This window comes from Vanessa atalanta, chromosome 3 (assembly GCF_905147765.1).
Source record: "Vanessa atalanta chromosome 3, ilVanAtal1.2, whole genome shotgun sequence".
Classification (NCBI taxonomy): domain Eukaryota; kingdom Metazoa; phylum Arthropoda; class Insecta; order Lepidoptera; family Nymphalidae; genus Vanessa; species Vanessa atalanta.
This window is the reverse complement of record NC_061873.1, coordinates 9,671,222-9,678,624: the sequence shown is the minus strand read 5'-3', so window position 1 is coordinate 9,678,624 and position 7,403 is coordinate 9,671,222. Positions and strand designations below refer to the sequence as shown.

The following is a 7,403-nucleotide window of genomic DNA, read 5'->3' as shown; positions in this document are numbered from 1 at the left end:
TTGAAAGGTTTACCATAAACAATTTAATTAGAAATTAATTTTAATACTACATTGATAGTGTAGGCCAGGCAGGCCAAAAATTGAGAAATAAGGCTTAAGAATTCATTTTTTACAAAATTTTTGAAGCCATATATTTCTCTTTTTTGAACGAGTCGATGGCATGTTTTCGGTATATAAAAGTAAATTCATAATAATTATGAATAAAATTGCGATGTTGTAGGAAATATTACTTTCCTCGAAAAGGGTAAAATGACGTGCATGGGCTGCGACGCGCGGTTAATCCGACCCTGTTGAAAGTACCATGAGGGCCATCTGCCAATTCAATTGTTGAAGAAATGATACATACGACATAGCACATTCAAAATTAAAGTAAAAAATAGTTCCAAATGTCACTTGATATTCTTTATTTGATAGATATATTATTTAATGTATTAACTATTTAAAATCTTTCTGATGATAATAGGTTTTTCATAGGACCTCTTTGTAGCATTTTTCAATGTGTAGAACATCACATCAATGCTGTATCGTAAAAAATTGAGTCTGTCGATATGGGTGTGCTCGGCGTTGACGACGGCGGTTTCAACGGCGGCGTCGCGTTGCTAAGCAGCATAGCTGACAAAGATGAGCGAGAGCGAAGCGCGGCGGCAGCTCCGGTGCGGAGCGGCTGCCCGGGCGGCGTGCGGCGGCGCGGAGGTCGCCACGTCGTCGCGGCCCCCCCTCGTCCCGCGCGTATCGGAGGGACGAGGGAGCGTGTCCGTCGCTCGCCACTCAGTATTCTCCGTGGCTTCGCTCAGGGTGTTTGTAAATCGTGGCTCCGCTCTCGCACTCCCACCGCCAGTGACCGACCTCTGGAACCCGACCATTTATTACATTCGACAACCCCGCCCCGTGCATTTTCCCAGTTGCAATTCAATCATTACGAAGAGTTCGCCGGCGTTACCCGTACCGCGACCTAACCGGTGGTTCCTCCCGCCTTTATTTATGTTGTCGTTTTGGTGTGGTGTATATTTGTGCCGTACGGACGATAACCGGATTATCTGTGCGTCCGAGTCAGTGGATATTTATAATACCCATCGACAGCTTTTTGTTGAAGGTGAGTGAAATTCTTGTTTTGGCGAATGTTGACCGTTTAAATGGACTGGACCATCGTGTCGTTTCGACGTGGCGGCCGTCTCGTCGCGCTCTGGAACGTCATGTTCTAGAAATGGACATTGATACCTAGTTTTCACAAATTTACTATTATATCGACCCAATTATTTCAATTTTTATTTACAATTATCGTCTACAGGTGTGCGTAATTACAAATCCACTCTAATATTAATAGTTATGACGTCATAGAAAAACGACATGAGTATCCTAAAACTAAAGTTATATGTTTTATTTAAGACCTATTTTGACAATTTGGAATCTTGTAAGAATTAGTCCTTTGCCAATATTCCATATGGTAAACGGAAACGAATGGTAAGAAAACATGGAGCCTGGAGGAGAGCGGGCGTCGGCGCGGGGAGGTGCGCTGCCGGTCAAGCGACCGCATTCCATATGGGATGCCGGAATATACGCAATGTCAGTGTGACTTTAAGTTCGCCGCCGCTTCTGTCCGGATCATTGCATATTTGCAACATTGTGTTCCAATTGGAATGTATTCTCCGCTGGAGAATGTTTATATCTGATAGATCATTGTGGGCGTTGATCGACATGGCGGCACGAGTCTCCTGTCTCATGCCACCTACGTTATAATAAATTTAGCTAAAATTCAAATTTATGGACTTAAAATTTTTTTATTAACCCCTATTGAATTAAAATTTTATTTCTGCTTATTTCCATACTTCAACATCTAACTACTAACAAATAAAATGCAATACAGATATTCTGTTGTACTTTTATTTCCAATTTTGATTTGTAACTGTATGTTACAATGCAAACATTTGGTACTTATTTTAAAATATAACAAAAAGCTTCGGAGTTCTATTCTACATGAATGTGTACTCGACCTTTAAAAATAATTACTTGTTGTGGAAGTTAGAAGTCTTGTTTAGAAAAAGCAAACAATTGGTCTGATTTAGCAATATTTATGAAACATCTTTATCTTTTATTAATTTTTCTCGTAGGTAGCGGTAGTTTGTTATTTCATGCTAGTATCTTGTTACAAAGCACGAGAATTGTGTTTGATAGATAATGCGTGCTATATTTCGAAACTCTTGCGTCTTCCGCTTTGTGCCCTATTGTACACTATTACCTATTGTAACAGACTTTTTTTTGTAATTTGATGTATAAATAAGTTACTTTTTTTAATAATTAATATTTTTAGCCTATTCCATTTGACACGCTTTGATAATCCTGTGAAATGAAATAGGTGAAAGAAATTGTTCTAAATTAATTGTACAAATAATTAAAATGACTGTTATTTAAATTATTAATGATTTTTAAATTAAAATAGTAATATATTTTTACTTAGTGGATAGAATAGATACTGGATAGTAATGGAATTTCGATTAAGTTGGTAGTAAGCAATACTTAGATTATTGATATGATTGATTGATAATTTAGAAACCGAATTCAAATCCGCCGCTTCCGAGTTGCTTACTCTACACCTAATTATTTTGCTCATTTAAATATATATAATTCAGTTCTTTTGATTGGACACATTGATATAAATACTGTAATACTTGTATAGTGTTGAAAGCAGATTTTTAAATTTGAATTAATTTGAAAAAATGCTCAATCTATTCGGTTTTAGATCACAGATAATAATTATTGTGTTATCACGAAAAACTTCAAATCAAAAACCATAATTATATTATACTTTGTCCAAAAAATCGTATAAGTTAAATAAATAAAACAATAACATTTACTATTTTGTTTATGGTTAAAACGACTTTATTTAAAAAAAACTAACGATAAGCTTAACATTTTTAAAATTAAAGTTAAAGATTACAATTAAAAAACAAACAATTGTAATGAGAGCTACATTATTTGTAGCTTGTTACTGTGTAGTTGTTTAAATATTTTATCGCGTAGAGTCCGGGTGTCGGGTCAAATTTACACAATCTCGACGACCTTTAATCTCGTTTCAGATAGCTCAAATGAGCTCTTTTGTTAATTCTCGGAACTATTGTTGTTATTGTTACATCTTAATATTTTATATTAGGCAAGAATTAGACCGCTTAGCTGAAACCACCCGTGCAGTGTAACTCTGTATCTAACACGTGACAGAGAAACTGCTCTTTGCTTTGAATACGATAATAAACATCAACCTTGAAATTTAACTTTTATCGCGCCTTATTAAATTTAACTTATAAAAATTTTTAAAATGATTGTTTCAAATATAGTCATATACAAAAAACATACCAATCGTAACCGATAGCTATAACTTTAAATGATGAATGATTCTATCGTTACATTGATTTGTATTAAATAAAGGGTCAAAATTAAGTTGATACAAAAATAAGGAAAGCAAAAGCTCAATGATGAATTTACAAAGGTTTTGTTCTTATAACAAAAAATAAGTTTATATATGTATATATTCAAGCTTCTGTTTATTTTTTTTAATTCGACATAGCCTTAGATTAGACAAGCGCAACTACTAGTAGCCACAACTATTAATAATCGCAAAATCTAGTACTTAGTTAAACTGGTTCTTCTTTACTGTATTACTATTAAAATACGTATAAACTTCATATTATCCTAATATTATATTTATTTATTAATGTGTGGTAAACGGTACTTAAATATCAAGTGTTTTTTTTTTAATGGGATAAGGAAAAGCGAATTGTGTAAAAAGTGTGTAATATAATACCGATGTAGGTACTAAGATTCGTAGCGTCTAATGAGTATTCATAACTTCAATCGTGTTCAGACAAATTGCGCAGGATTTACTGTAGTTACAATATACGGCGTTGTATTAAACAACAAAAATTGCTAATAAATTTAGCTTTTAATTTTTAATAAGGCATATATTTGAAAATACTAAACATGTTACATACACTAAATGATTTAAAGCAGGGTTCGAAAAAATCCGATATGTATCCAGGCTAAGAAAGCGAAGCAATTTTCATTCTGTAAACACTTAAAAATGTGAAAGGAATTTGTAAAATACCACATTTTTTTATTAAAAAAAAAGTAACAAAGGAATTAGTGTCTATCTATTTGAGAAATAAATTTGTAATGAACACTTAAGAAACAAGTACATTTTATTATTATATTTTCATTTGTTTGTGAGATAAATCACCTAATTTTATTTTAATATTAATTTGTAATCGACTAATCATAAAAAGTAATCATTCAGAGTCAGGCCTTAAGCATAGATCTATGAGTGTTGTTCAGAAGATAGGAAAAAATCAATTGATATATATCGTGATATATATCATGATATTTATCCGCGAACCCTGATTAAAAGTTAACCTATTTTTTTTAGAAATATTTTTCGATACGAAATAGCATTCGTTTAAGATTTTCAATAAAATAAAAAATAAACACCTGACGAGATATATATTGTTATATCTGTATATATTATTATTTGATTTATTTTTTCTGTCCCTTACTATAATACACTAAGCGTTGTATGTTTCCTATTGGTGCTAGAATAATAGCCTGCGTTGAAACCTTTGTAAGTAGCTTACCTTGACATATTCGATTTGATAGTCGTATTCTTGTTTATAAATAAAAAAGAAGTCAACTAATTATTTATTTTTAATCTTGTAAGTATCAAAAAATATGTATATGTTATAAATATTAACACGTGTAATTGGTTTTCGGTCACATTATAAATATTATAATACAAAAGATTAGAGCGCGCGGAATGAACATTGTGTTCTAGAAATTTACTATGTGTATTTAATATACGCTCTCTTGTAATACCTGCTCCAACGCTCCCCTATGGCTGCTAGGGTATTCAAAAATCCAGTTCTAACTCGGATAGGTCTAGATTCATTTATTTAATATCCATTTCCACTCAGAAATAAGCCTATAAATAATAAATACCCCATGATACGTTTGATGATGGAAACTACATTAAAGACGTGGTTAAACATTGATTGACATATTCCAAAAAATAGCGTAATTTAAAAATTTATCTTTCGATGTGTCAAAAACGGATGATTTGCTAACAAGATCCACTTTACCACCCCAATTCGGCATGTCCGTTTCGAAACTTTATCCTAATGATTGAACATATGACATATTATATCTATAATATCTTTCATATTGTTAGTTTTACACATAGCAAACTAAATATAACTAAGTAATTGATTGGGAAAATATAATTAAGAATTTCATACATATATATGTATATTATGATACAAAATAAATTTTGAACAGCTTTTGGTTCTAAGGTATTGGCTTTGGTTTCGAGTACCAAACTCGAACTATGTAGTGTAAACATAGATTTATATACATGTTTTTCAATTATTATTTACTATTAATAGTCAAGTATAACAGGATCTGGCCGGTGCTCAGCTAAAAACATACGACATTTATTAAGTTTAGAATGTTATCATAAAAGTGGTGGCATTCAAATATAACTTGCATAACTTTAATAATATTTACATAAAGAGTATATAATTATTTTGTATGCGGGCGTGAGAGTTTGAAATATATATACATATGTATGAAAATAATAGTAGAGATATTTCTTCACCAATCATGAGAATAGTAACATCTACAAAATAGAAACATTAAAGCAACTTAGTAAATAGATTTTAAAAAACTACCGGAGAAAATGTTTTCAGCTGATTTTCAGTTCGCCGTACTACATAAATGCTGCTAACATAAAATCATTATATATCCTTATATCATTATTTGAATATTTAAAATCATTACATAATATAAAACAAAGTCGCTTACCGCTGCCTGTCCCTGTGTTTACTTAGATTTTTAAAATTACACAGTAGATGTGATGCGGTTTTTTTAATAGATAGATTGATCAATAGGAAGCTTTATATGTATAGGTTTCTTAAGTGATGTCGTAAATAAACACATTTTTTGCGCTTACATTGCAAATGCTGGCCGAACCCTACGAGATAGATCAAAATAATGTACACCTTTTAAAGGTCTTCAAAAAACTCTGAGATTGTATATGTATCTCGTAGGGATAACCCACAATAACATTTTTTTATCCTTTACTTGATTTTAACTTTGATTTGATTTTAAACAATACAGCATTAATCCTTATCGAATTAAGTGCCTTTAATACATTTTGCATTATAACCAATATGACCCTTTATAGCACGTAATTGAAATGATTTTGAAGATATTACAGATTTAAAATGCATAACATAAACATTACGGTTTGTATTGTCTAATGACTAAAAAATTGCGAACGTTGTAAGAAATTCTGTAGTATATTTAGTATCACCATTGCACCCGTGCAAAGACGGGCGTGTTTCTAGTATATATACTAAAATAAGTATCAAAATTAAATCATAAAACAAAACCTATATATTTTGTATTAAATCCACATGTTGTCGAATTATACAAAGTGGACGTAGTCCTTGCAGCATTAATATATATATGTCGGAGAAACAGGATGCCGAACAGTTGTGTTCGGGATTGATCCGACATTTGGAAGACTATGTGGGCGTGCAATGGAGATATTCACAAAATAAAACGTATTTAATATCGTCTGATTACTATATTAATTGATTCAATAATCGTACACCACAATAATATCAAAGGATTACAATAATTCATCTCGATTAAGAGCAAATGGGTTTGCAAGCAACCATCGCATTCGAGAAGCTTGTCAAAACATAACGACTCGCGTTGCCATGACGCTTACAACTCCATTCGGGGTGACCCGCTCTTATAAGTAAATCAGCCATCAAACATTATTGCCAACTACTCGATTCATTAATTATCCAAATTAACAACTAAAGTAACCACGCTCCGATACGGCCATCCTGAACTATCACACGTCCTCGTGTGTCTCGTTGCTGTAAACCTCCTCGTCTGTAAACAATGAAACAACAAATGTACACATCATAACACGCTTGGCCATTCTGACCACCACACGATGAATATTATAGCCGTCCATGCTATCTCAATAGCATAATATTCTCTAGCAGCATAACTTTACAAGGTAAGCGACCAGCAAGACCACCAAGGTCTATTTACGCCACTAAGTCAATCTCTTGCCACCAAGGCCATCATTTGCCACCAAGGCCATCATTTGCCACCAAGGCCAATTTTGTCACCAAGTCAATCTCTAGTAGGGTCACTATGCTATGCTTTCTCTTACCAAGTAATTTGTTAACACCGAAATTAAAACAAAATGAAAACTGCCCACCGTTATCAATAGAAAATAGACCTAGAGCTGGGGCTTCATGGTGCAGATATCCACTCGACGTTCCACAACCGACTCGCTTGTTTTGTTTTCCTTCTTCGCACAACGCGTCGATATGTGGCTT

General features: G+C 32.9%; 1 protein-coding gene across 1 annotated transcript in view; it reads left to right on the top strand.

The window, feature by feature from the left end:
* The first annotated feature begins 725 nt into the window (after positions 1-725).
* Positions 726-7,403, top strand: part of LOC125076740 (fibronectin type-III domain-containing protein 3a) — a 45,862-nt gene continuing 39,184 nt past the window's right edge. The window contains exon 1 of the mRNA XM_047688506.1: positions 726-1,093. The gene's annotated coding sequence lies outside the window, so the exon portion shown is untranslated. The remainder of the gene's footprint in view (positions 1,094-7,403) is intronic.